The sequence below is a fragment of the Cyrtonyx montezumae genome, unplaced genomic scaffold (genome assembly GCF_038088225.1).
Source record: "Cyrtonyx montezumae isolate F1298 unplaced genomic scaffold, pur_monq_1.0 scaffold_3, whole genome shotgun sequence".
NCBI lineage: Eukaryota > Metazoa > Chordata > Aves > Galliformes > Odontophoridae > Cyrtonyx > Cyrtonyx montezumae.
The window spans coordinates 141,734,350-141,746,413 of record NW_027072034.1 but is presented as its reverse complement, the minus strand read 5'-3'; positions in this window follow the sequence as shown (position 1 = coordinate 141,746,413).

Here is a 12,064-nt window from a genome sequence, read left to right as displayed (position 1 = left end):
CTCTCATCAGGAAATGGTCCATGCCACACTTAGCTACTTAAAACAAAACAACACCCCCCTACTTCAACAGGCAGCAGTCCCCAGGGACCAAACCTCCCTCTCATGCAGTCTTGGGAGTAAATTAACTGCTCTGTTGAGCAAGCTTACCTACTAATTACAGGAACGAAAACAAGCTTCTCAGGAGTGTCACATCCCAACCAATGAGACCCTGTGGGGTGGCAGTTCTCACTTCATCAGAGTATCTCCTACCATGCCTACTTGTCCCATGGAACATCTTTTGCCCTAAAGCAGGAACTTCACTGCTGACCTCAACACAGCAACTTCCTGTCCTCGTAAACAAAACTCAGACCTTGCACTTATCCATCCACAGAACAGAGGCCCACATTTAAGGGATAAGTTTAAAGTTTGGGTGCCTGCAAAATGGCTGTGGAGTCACTACATGCACCAAGCCAGAGCAGTCAACTCAACTTGGTATTCAAGTAAGCAGAGAACGAGATAAACTCGTTTAACCAACATTGACCCAGTTTCACATTGGAAAGGAGCAAAACAAGCACAAGAACTTAAAATGTATTCCTTATGCGATGCTCTTCATTTATTTTGAAATGGCAAGCATAAAATATTTGAGTCCCTGTGATAAAATTCTAGCCAAGGAACAGGGTAGTGCACTGACTTAACAAAATTATGTTGAAAACCATTAACGCAGAAAACAGCACACTTGCATTATAAGGTTGTGCTTTCTTTTCGATGTCATCGACCAAGAGGAGAAGAAGAAAAATCAAAAGAAGGACAAACAAGAACGGCTGGGAATTGATTGCCTCCTTTGAAATGTTTAGTGGAACAGTTGGAATAAGAAGCTGACTGCAGCTAAACTGAAAATTCACTGCGTAGCTAGATTACTCATCTACTGTTAAACCAAATTAAAGTTTTCTTCCCACAGGCAATGCTGAAGATTTCAGAGAACCCATAATTTATAACGCAGAAAACTTTAGAAGACAACTCCACAAAACTGAAATGAATTTTGGACATAATGGGCAGCAAAACAGAGGACAGATGAAAGGTGATGCTGATGTGGATGCAATGGGGGCTGCACGTAGCATGCAGCAGGTAACTAGAAGAGGAAGCTGACTACCTGAGTTAGGAGGGTTCACCTTCCTCCCTTCCCGGCTCCAAACAGCCCTCCTTTTTCTCTCCGAGCTGTTTACAAGTTTTCATTTCAAGCTGCTGCACAGTATCAGAGGCAGTAAGAATGAGCACTTTCAGCAACGCAACCCTTATTGATGCGGACATTGGGAAGCACTACCAATAGGAATTTGAATAGGTGATTCTCCTTAACATTTTTTGTAATTAGGCAGCTAACTCATTTATATGAAACATGAAAAGTGAGTGTGCAAGGCCTTTTGGCTAAGCGCTGCAGTAAGTGCTTTATTCCAATCTATTTTCTAGGAGCGATCACACTTTGGATGGGAGCCCACTTCAAACAATTTATTTTTCATGTCTGGACAAGGCAATATAACTTCTACACAATTTAATCTCTTTGCTTAAAGATTTAGCCATTATAGCTGAAATACACAAGCTTAACAATGAGGTTAAAATACCCAGGATGCTTAAATTTGAGAAATGCGTTTGCTGGCCGTAGTTCAGGACAAGCAGAAGCACTCGGCTGCAGCGTGGCGACTTGGGCAAGGCCTGCCAGGCGCTTCGCCTGACTCCTCGCTGTCGCCTACAGAACAACTCCTTCAAGCAGGGCACACAACCGGCCACAAAACCCTTTAATTACCAGCAAAGCTCAGTCACCGAGGCTCCTCCAAAAAGTTGGGGAGCAGCCACCGCCAGGCCTGGCTCCTCAGGTCAGGAAGGACGTGCTGAGGAGCCCACCCATCGCCTCATCCTTCTTGCTTCCCCACACACGGCTGTTTCCTTCTGTTCTCCAGCTGCAGTGAGCAAGCTGCAATTTACCTCCTCGCCCTCACCCTCAAATTTGTTTGGATAAACAAGCTTGTCTTTGTTCTGAGCTGCTACTACATTTACACATTGTATTGTAAATCAGCCCGTATAAAGCGAGGCAGGCCCTTGAACAAGACACTAGCAGTTTTGTTCAGAGTGGAATTAAACCAGTAAGAGGCACAGAACTCCTCTTATAAACAAGAGTCTGGAAACAATTGGTTTTTAAAAGGTGAGAGGTTTTAAAAAGTTTACTAAACAAACCTAGCTGGTTACAGCCTATGGAGTCAGCCTACAAACAAGTTCAAGGCCGTATAAACTGCCAAAGTAGTACTATTTCTGAAGAGACCTTTAAGCAATTGAAAAGCTTGCTTTCTCTGTCTTTCAAGAGCCCAAGAATTATTGGCCAGTGATTTCGCTTTTATTGAGTACACAGAGAGGAATTATTCACAGAGGAAGGGAATTAACTATTTACCTTGTCTATTAAAGATGAGAGACCTAAATAGCATCCAGGCGATGCAGGATAAACACCAGGAAAAAAATTCACAGTAATAATAGGTAAGCACAGGAATATGCATCTGCAAAGCCCTTCCCATTAGAGGTCTGGAGAACAGGTCCAAACATGCAGCTGACCTAGCCTCAAGGCAGAGAATGGACCCTGTGTTTGGCCTCTTTAAGACCTTCCCCAAACTTTCTTACTATTATTTTAAATAAACCTTGTTCGACAAGATGTTTCCCATGAGTTAAGAAAGGTCCAGCAGAATAGAGATCAAAAATGATCATTGCCCAGATTTTCTGGAAAGCTACTTCTATAAACCCCATAAGAAAAAATAAACAAAATTTGCCAGGAGTAAATTGTATTTGATGTTGTCTGCAGTCCAGAACTGAGGCCCCTCTGATGGGATGCTATGGAGAAGCAACTGGATACGTGCAGGATATCACACACCACTGCAGACAGCCCTGCATTCTGCATAAACATGAAGCCTAAAATTTAATCTCAAATGCAAGTTTGAGTGGAAAAAAATATTTTTATCTCTTTGATTAATGCAAGGGAAAAGGGGACAAAAATGTTATGGATTTTGATTTTAAAATTATTTGCCCTGATTTACAATAAGCATGTTAAAATAAATAGTTTGCTCTAGGCTTTTCTCTGTATATCTACCATTTGTGGTACAGACAAACTCCATATTTCAGTAATTTCAGATTGAAAGAAGACAAGACAAAGTGCATGTCCCTTGTTCCACATTCTGGAAGTCACAGTATCACTGTCCAAACTGTAACTCTTGTCACGATCCAACAGCACACGCTCACCCTCAGCAGGCAAAGGGGGACATGGGTTCCAATGCCTGCTTGCCCAGCAGGGCAAAGCACAGCCTCTGCTTCACCACCCAGCACCAACAGTGTTGCATATGGGCCTTCTTCCTTTAGGCACTCCTGACTGTAGCCCCCAGGCCTTTCTTGAAGTCCCTCGCATCCTCACCAGGGAGAGGGTGGCAGAAGGGCACCAAGCTTTTCCATCCAGCACTGAGAACTGCATCCTGCTCTGCACTTCCACCCCTGCCAGAACATGTTGCCTCTTGCTCAGTGATCTACCTTTTGTCCCACTTTTCAGTCTTCAAACAGGTCATTAGGGGATTAATCAGGACTGGAATGCATTCCTGGCGTCAATCATATGTTGGATCATGACCTCCTTCCTCTCCCGAGCTGCTCTTTGCACCCTCTCTGTTGATTTCCTTTCCTCTCTCAGTGTATTGTACAGGGACTCATTCATTTCATGCTTTTCACCTGAATACAGAATCACAAAGAGGATGAGGTGGGAAAATACCTATGGGCCACCCAGAGTAACTGCCCAGGACCATGTCCAAGTGGCTTTTGGGTATTTCCAGGAGACACTACAACCCCTCTGGGCAGCAGGTGCCAGTGCTCTGTCACCGGCACAGCAAAGAAGCACTTCCTGGTGTTCATGTCACCTGAAGATGACAAAACAGAGAGAGGCTCTTAGGGGACAAGCAATACTCTGACCTGAAGTCAGATCCATTTCCAAACAGAGTGAACAAAGGCTACACAGAAATGATGTTTAAGGGAATGAAAAGAAGCCAGGAAACCATCAGCAGCCAAAGGTCTTTAAACTCTGTAATTTGCACCGTGAAGAGAGATTACAGCCCATCTGTCCCAGCTACAGCACAAAGGAATTCAGAGTTACTCCTGCTCCCCTTCCCCACCTCTCTCAGCCCCCTGAATAGGGGATAAGTAAAGCCAACGTACACAATTATGTACCTAACTTGTTTACATCATCTGCCACTTCTCCATTGCTGCTGTCCTTGCAGAAGCCTGGGCATTTTGCTTGTAAAATACTGCATTATCTAAAATATGAACTCTTCCATGATGTGTGCTTTTCCCAAGTTTTAGTCTGTGCTGATGACACCAACTACTCCAGCATTAGGATTTATTTTCCTGCCTGGAGATAGTGCTGCAAGAACATGGGAAAAACACATCCACTCATTGAATAGTAAACACTTGCACTAAGTATTAAGGTGACTGCCAAATTAAAGAGACTGTAATATATTTTTAAATGCCTCCATTTGAACACCCTCTCAGATTGTTACTCATAACAGGGTTTTAAATACCTATTTGACTTAGATGCATGATACTGCCTGTCCTTCATTTTTGCCCCATTTTAGCTCAAAGTAGGCAATATTCACCAAATCTCACTTGTTATTTTATTGGGCTCTGCAGAGATTGTGGGGACTCTCAGGGCACTGCAAGTCACCCAACACATCACCCCCAGACTCCTCAGACATGTGAGGAAGGAGAAGCTCGAGCTGAATCTCCAAGACAGCAAATCCTGCCATCCCAATGGGCAGCACAGCCCAGCCCTTAGTACTGAAACCCATCTCATCTTCCAGGGGCTGTGAGTGCGGGGTAGGAATATGGATTTATATTTTGAAACAGCACACAGCTCAGCCTGTCACTTCCCATTTTTAGAATTTCTTATTGTGACAACCAGGAGAAAACTTGACCAAAAAGCTTATAACAGCAAGACCACACTGAGTCCTGAACAAAGAAAAACAAGCTTAAAAGCTCTCGACTACTATCACTGGGGTGCATGCAGACAATAAGCAGATTTAAGAAGCTTTTCTGTGTTCTGTTTCTTTTCCTATAGGATGGCTAAAATCCAGAGCAAAATTATTTAGCAAAAAAATTGAAAATAAAAACAAATCAACATTCTCCACCACCAGTATCTCCCCAAAGACACAAAGAAATAACTGTTCGTTTTTGTGGTTCTAAACAAAGGCGGGCAAGAAGAAAGAGCAGACAGCTTTGGAAGTGCTGGGAGCGGGTGCTACCAGAGGAAGGGACATCAGCACCCAGCACCCTCCATGCCCCTATCTCAGCCTGTGCCGACCAAGCGATTTGAAACGCCCAGGGTCCAGGTTCCCACATCAGCAGAGTGGGGATAATAGCAGGTCTTTCCGCCACAGGAGTGTTACAAAGATCAATTAGTTAATGTCTGAAAAGCGCTTTGAAGATATAGCAGGTGGTGAGCATTATTATGCAAATAATGTGACTTAAGGAAATCACAAGTGCTGGATTAATACTAATCCCTTTGATATTTAAAAGACACCATTTTTCATATTTTAAAGCAGAGCACACTTATGCTATACATTTCCACTAGTGCTACAACAACAAATTTTAACCTCTTCGTCTTGTACAGCTTAATACATAAAACTCTTCTGCAGACATCTTTACAAAATCCCATTTTGATTCAGAGCCGGAAACAGTGGAAGAAATTATGCATGTTGATGAACTGGATAACTACATCCTATGCAGGAATATTTCTCAGAGGATAGTGTGTCACAGGCCTAACTTACTGTAACAAACATTGCAGGGTCTTTCAGTTTTAGGACTTTTTTTGGAAGCATACTAATTTCACGCATAGAAGCATTTGTAAAACAATATAGCTGCTGTATAATTATGCCCAGTTACGTGGCAGAAAGAAGGGAGAAAAAGAGAAGGATATGGTTCATTCACTTCTTCAAAGGATGTATTATCTGTATTGCAAAAGAAAAAAAAACAAAACCACCCCTCCCCTTCCCCCCCCAAAAAAAAGATAAAGAAAACCAACAAGGAAAAAACCAACACCCTAATGTCTTGTAACCTCATTTGGTGTTGGGCTTCAGATGCAAAGATCTGCAAGGGCCTCCCAGGCAATGAGACCTGGCAGCATCTGCTTCAACACTCAGCAAACATCTGCACAACCCCTCCTGCACTAGGTGTGTGCAGGGAGGGGGTGGTGGCCCCAGGACATCCCACAAATCCAGCTCATGTTCCCACTGCAGAATGAAACCAGAGATAGGCAAGCATGAGGAAGCACAGGACTTGAGACAGGAAATTGACCTGGACAAAAATGTATCTGAGCAGAGATGTCAGAAACTAATGAGAGATTAGAGCCAAAGAAAGACATCCCCCTGGTTTCCAGCCTTGCACTTGAAACCAGTTCTCTCTTTGAAAGCAAGACACAACTGCCAGTGTAGTGAACTCCCCAGTGCAATAAGGACTTGCACTGCCACACCCCCTTCTCCCGAGGAAGCCTGTTTCTCGTCTCTTGTACCGTAAAATTTAGTGCAAACCAGCTGGTGTGTTCTGTCTAGAAACCTGCAGAATATTGCAGCGATTAAAATCAGCTTAATACTAACCCTCTTTGGAATGCATGCCTGAAACTGATATTAATGAAACAAGATCAGATATTAATATTCTGTACAGCAGGTTCCTCAAGCTGTGCTGCAGCGCCAAATCAAATCTTTTCCCAAGTTGACATCCAAAATACAAACAGAGCATGGCAGTTGCTATTGACATGGGAGGAAGCAGCAGGAGCATTTTTAAAAGTTTAGAAGCTCTGAAGTTTGCACTTATAAGAAGCTCAGCTTCCTTTCCTACCACCTTTCCCACAGTAGCAATATTAATGGCTATTCAATGCAATAATAGGATCCGAACTATATACTTCATTGTTGTTGTTTTTATTTAATCTCCTGGTCAATATTAAAATCATTTGCTGCTCTTTAGGAGGGAGGGATGATTTTGCATTCTAGGAACAGCGAGATACTTGCAGAGCTACCAATGAACGCTGGTGAAGGATTTACCTCACATGCCTCTGCTCATAATTGATGTTGTGCTACTTTATTTTAAACGGACCAGCTTATACAGATTCACATTCTAATTTTCTTGCACAGGCACATACTCAGTGTAATCTCAGTGCATTCTCATCAGCTGGAATTATACAATTTAAATACAGTATCGTTCCAAACTACCACCTGAGGGTCATTCTTCAGCTGGGAGGAGACCCTTGAGAGTCTCTGAACACAAAGGCCTTAGGACCAGTGATTTCTACAGCTGGGTCTGCCAGCACTGGGCAGTAAATCTACACTTTTGACTCAGGGGAAGTAAGATTAGCACTGTCCTTCACTTCACTCTCCTGTAAAAGGGCAGCAGCTTCCCCCTCTGGACAAGATCCAATAGGTCACCTGCTGCAGGACAGCACCCAGCTCAAGTGGAAGGAGAGGGCAGCAGGGTGCTTCTCCCATCATCACAGAGAATCAAAACCTGAAGGAGAAAGTGAGTTTCTCCCTTGAGTACCCCCAGCCTGGTTGAGCATGCACATGGAAGGCTTGGTGTCCCCATCTCTACACTCTAGTTAATTCACCTTTTCTGAATGTTGGACAGCTGTTCCCTTGAGGAAAACAACCTTATTTCTTTGTGAACAGCAATACAGTTTGAGGTACATTAGTCCATCTTATTGAAGACCACAGATATTTATAATGAAGGTTAGACACCATAAGCATTCTCGAGACTTTCACATGTACAACCTTATCACATCAAGGTGGAAAAACAAAAAACAAAACAAAAAAACAAATACCTAGATGTCACTTATAAAAGATTCGTTTTCAGATTGTGCAGACTATACAGAAAAGGAGCTATTGTAATTGCAACAGAGAAGCAGCTGAGACTAGTCTTCCTGTGTGATCATGGAGCCTTTCAGAACGGCCACTCAGAGGGCAAGAGTCCTGGATGCCTACCTGGTTAGCTTCACACAAGGCAAGCTGTGCAGGTACAGGCTGGCACACTGAGTACCAATTCCTCAGAAAACGTGCAGAGAATGGAAGCTGGCATGTACTGAAGAGATTACTTTGACAGGCTGGAGCTCAACCATAAAGCTTCTGGACTGCTCGTATCCTGGGTTTGGTAACATCTGCATCATATTCGTATTGCATTTATCTGGATAGCTTTAACCTCGTAAAGGATTCACAGGTAAAAAAACAGATGCTGAACCAAATCTCACAGAGCAGTGCCTGCTTCTTGGGGGATAGATTAAGCAGAAGGCTACATCATGTCATAAATTTCTTTTAGGTTTGTATAGTGGATAGTCATAATTTCACTTAGAAAAGAAAGTATATGTCAGCTGAGCTGAAGTTTATTTGAACTAAAGAGCAAGAAATGTTATTGTGTGCTGTGGAATGTTTGATCTCGTGCTTTATTGAAGCTTAGCTATTCAAAAGGAAATCATTGCAAGAGCACTTCATCCTTACCTTGTGGCTCATAGACATATATATGTCTCAAAATTGTACTCTAATTGTAATCTTTCCTCTCCCTTCAGGTAAACATAAAAGTTTAACATTAAATCTGTACTAAAAAAAATTAATAAATCAGCTCATACATTGTAGGGACTACAAATACAGCCAGATGAGGCCCTTGCAGCTGAGCTCGCTGCTCTACATTTGGCACAAGCACAACTGAAATATTCCAGAAGAAGTCAGAATTGCTACATTCTTTCAGATGTTTTGAGTTAATGTTTGTGGCACTCAAGGAATTTCTATTGAACAACAAAAAAAAACCCCAAAAAACAGCAACTCAATCTTCAGTGAGTTTCAAAATCTTTCCTCAGGAAACACAATGGGAAAGTTTTCACATGCCAAAGCATACTTTCCGTTAACAACACTTCAACCATAATTATGTTATATATTGTATAAATTACATATTGTTTATCTCTGCATATAATACAAGATCCTACTTCTGAAAAGGAATAGAATGCACTCCATGTATATAGCTACTTTTCTGAAGGGGTCAAAAACCCATGAAGGAAAAATGCTAGGGGTTATTGCAACAGAGCCATTTGAAGCACGCCAAGGGAATAAAGTCACTAATGAAGAGCCTTCTTCTGGGACAGGTGCCTCCAGCTTTCATGGGTGAGCTTAAATTGAAGTCATGCTTGTGCTCATGGCCTCATTAGATTATAATTCGATTGTTGACTTGAATTCTTGTAAGCCTTATACACATGGGACTTGCTCTCTCTCATTTGGAGGATATCACATAATGGATATTTATCTACAGAGATATGCCATCTCCTCATAGCCGAGCCTCAGGGTCAATAACCTCAGGTCTAGTTTTCACATTTAACAAATTTTCCTATTGCTCAATTGGCAGAGGCTGTTCAATACACAGGCTGGAGATGAGTAGATTAAGTGTTAACCATTTCTTTGTTAACTTTTTAAAGACATATTCTTTTTAAAGTCCTTTTTTAAAAAAAATATTTTTTCACTTTTAAAATCATTTTCATTTATTAATTTTTAATACTTCCTCCTTGTATTAAAACAGCTGGAGGACAGAGCTTGGTGGTGCATACACATATCCTACGACAGGTATCAGTCCCTGTGAGTGCTGCATACTTGCCATTCCAGTAACCAGAGATGCAGTTTTCAAATCAAACATAAACACAAAAGCAACCTGGAAATTCTTTTAAGTTACTTCCAAGAGCCTAAGAGGGTTCCGAATGCTCATATTTCATCAAAATCTGCTTCAAAATCATGTTTTATTTACTTTTTATATTTATTCCCTTTTATTTCATCCTTAATATTTCAACTTTCTTTCAGTGTAGCAAGCAATGAAACAGCTCTACATTCAATACATGACTTTCAAAATCCTCAGGTTTTAGAAGGTTTTCCCAATGCTTCCTAAAGAAGAGTATGAATGACCTGTGTAAGGCTTCCATTTATTAAAAGGCAATTTGGTGTAACAATACCATGCTCTCATTTCACTCATACCTTAAAAAGAGCCAGGAGACATCCTGGGATGCTCTGTAGCAGGAGGGGAGGTACTAAACTAATTTTCCAACTGCTCTGTTTACTTTGCATACCTTGTGGGCAAAAGTTGGCAAGAAAAAGCTGGAAGTTGTTTGCTTTGAAATTATCACCCCATTTACAAGATTCAAGAGCAAAGTCTTCTAAAAGGAGGTAAGAGGGAAAAGGAAATGACTACATGCATGGTTAGCACTACACTACTAGAGCCATCCCTGGGCTGGTAGTACAGAGGAGGTCATTAGCTAAGAAAGAAAACCATCGGGTACTGAGAAAATGGGCCTATTCTCACACTCCTCCACAAAATGCATGTAGACACCATGCTTAGAGAACCCACTGAGATTAAAAGCCCTAGAAAGGTCCATGCAAAAAGGCTGTATTCATTGTAAGGCCACCTCATACTATTCCCAATGGAAGTCAACCACACAAGGATAGTGCTGTTACTGGATGCACAAACTCAACACCCAAACTTTGTTTGCAAAAGCCTCCTATTCCCTGACTAATAGGGCCACCCAGAAGAGGATGAGCATGAAAGGATGAGAGTAGCAGAAACAGCCATTGCTTGATAACACAAAGGATCTGGCAAAAATATCAGTTTAAGTGAGTCTTGAATAGTCTTTTCTTTTTTTATTTTTCAAACCCTTTCAACTTCTCAATCCAACACTACAAAGGCACACGTTGTGGTGTAGTCATGCTGTAAAACACATCAGAGTGGCAATCAAGCTTTTAAAATAACTTCTTTCAGAGCCACGTAACAGCTACGTGTAATACAGTTTAATGCCACATCAGCTCTTCTGTCCAGTTCACAAAAAAGCTGTGGTAGCAGAACAAAGCAGCCACCAGCCACTGACAGGTGGGAGCTACTCACAGGAGAGCTGCCACCAACACCTCCATATCACTGACCGATGGTCTATGCATACTGCTAGCCCACTTGGTACACAAATGCTCCCCCCTGTGCCAAGCCATCTCATGGTACCGAGAATCTGAAGTGAAAATGCTTTGCAGAAGGCTCTGCTCAAGCCTGGCAATTTGGGTCTGCAGGTCTCGTCTCCCCAAATGCCCCTATGCAAGAGAAGTGGGACAGACAACAGAGCTAGCAGGTCTTCATCCTTCCTGGTCAAGAAAGAACACTGTGGCATCCATTTGCTGTACTTGCATATTAAGACAAAATACTCATATTAAATTGACTTTTCACCATGGGATCCTGCTAAATTCCTCAAAAAGCAGCAATGAGAAAAAAAAAATCAGCTGAAATTACTTGCTAAACACACACACACACACACACACACAAAAAATAGAAGCCACAAAGTCATCAGTCAAGAAACCTGCAAGACTCCACTGCATACAGCAGATCATATACATGGCACTCAGGCCCCCAAGGCAAGCTACACACAAAGCAGCCCGGACTGTGTGTATGCTACCAAACAGGCCTGTTTGGTCTGCTGAATACTATCAGCACAGCGTAGGACTTCTGGAGGGAGACACAGCAGCAAACAACATGACCTTGCCACATTGCTGTGCATGAAATATGTGGGTAAAACAGAAAATACTCTAAGAGGGAAGGAAGGGATGCAGGTATGTAACCATGAATTTACCAGCCCCTTCTTCTCCCAACAAGCTTAGTAATAATGTACAGAGAAGTCCTCAGTGCTGCTTCATGAAAAATATCCAAACTTCTGATGCTGCTAAATTCTCTTCTGATATCAGAGCTCTCATTCAAGTGTAATTCAAGTAGACTAATTATGCCACAGACAACAGAAAACACAGGCTGCCTCTTCAGATTATCAGTAGGAGAAAATAGCATGAAGAGTTTAGTTTCAAGGATGCTGTTTACATTTCTAAAATGTACTTATTTATTTCGCAGGCCCGAGGATCAAAATGAACAGATAATAACTAATTGCTACAACTGGGAAAAGTAAATTGGGAAGTTCTCGCCAAGCACACCTGTACACAATAATTTGAAGAGCAGTGGTACAAGCAATGCAGATTGTCAA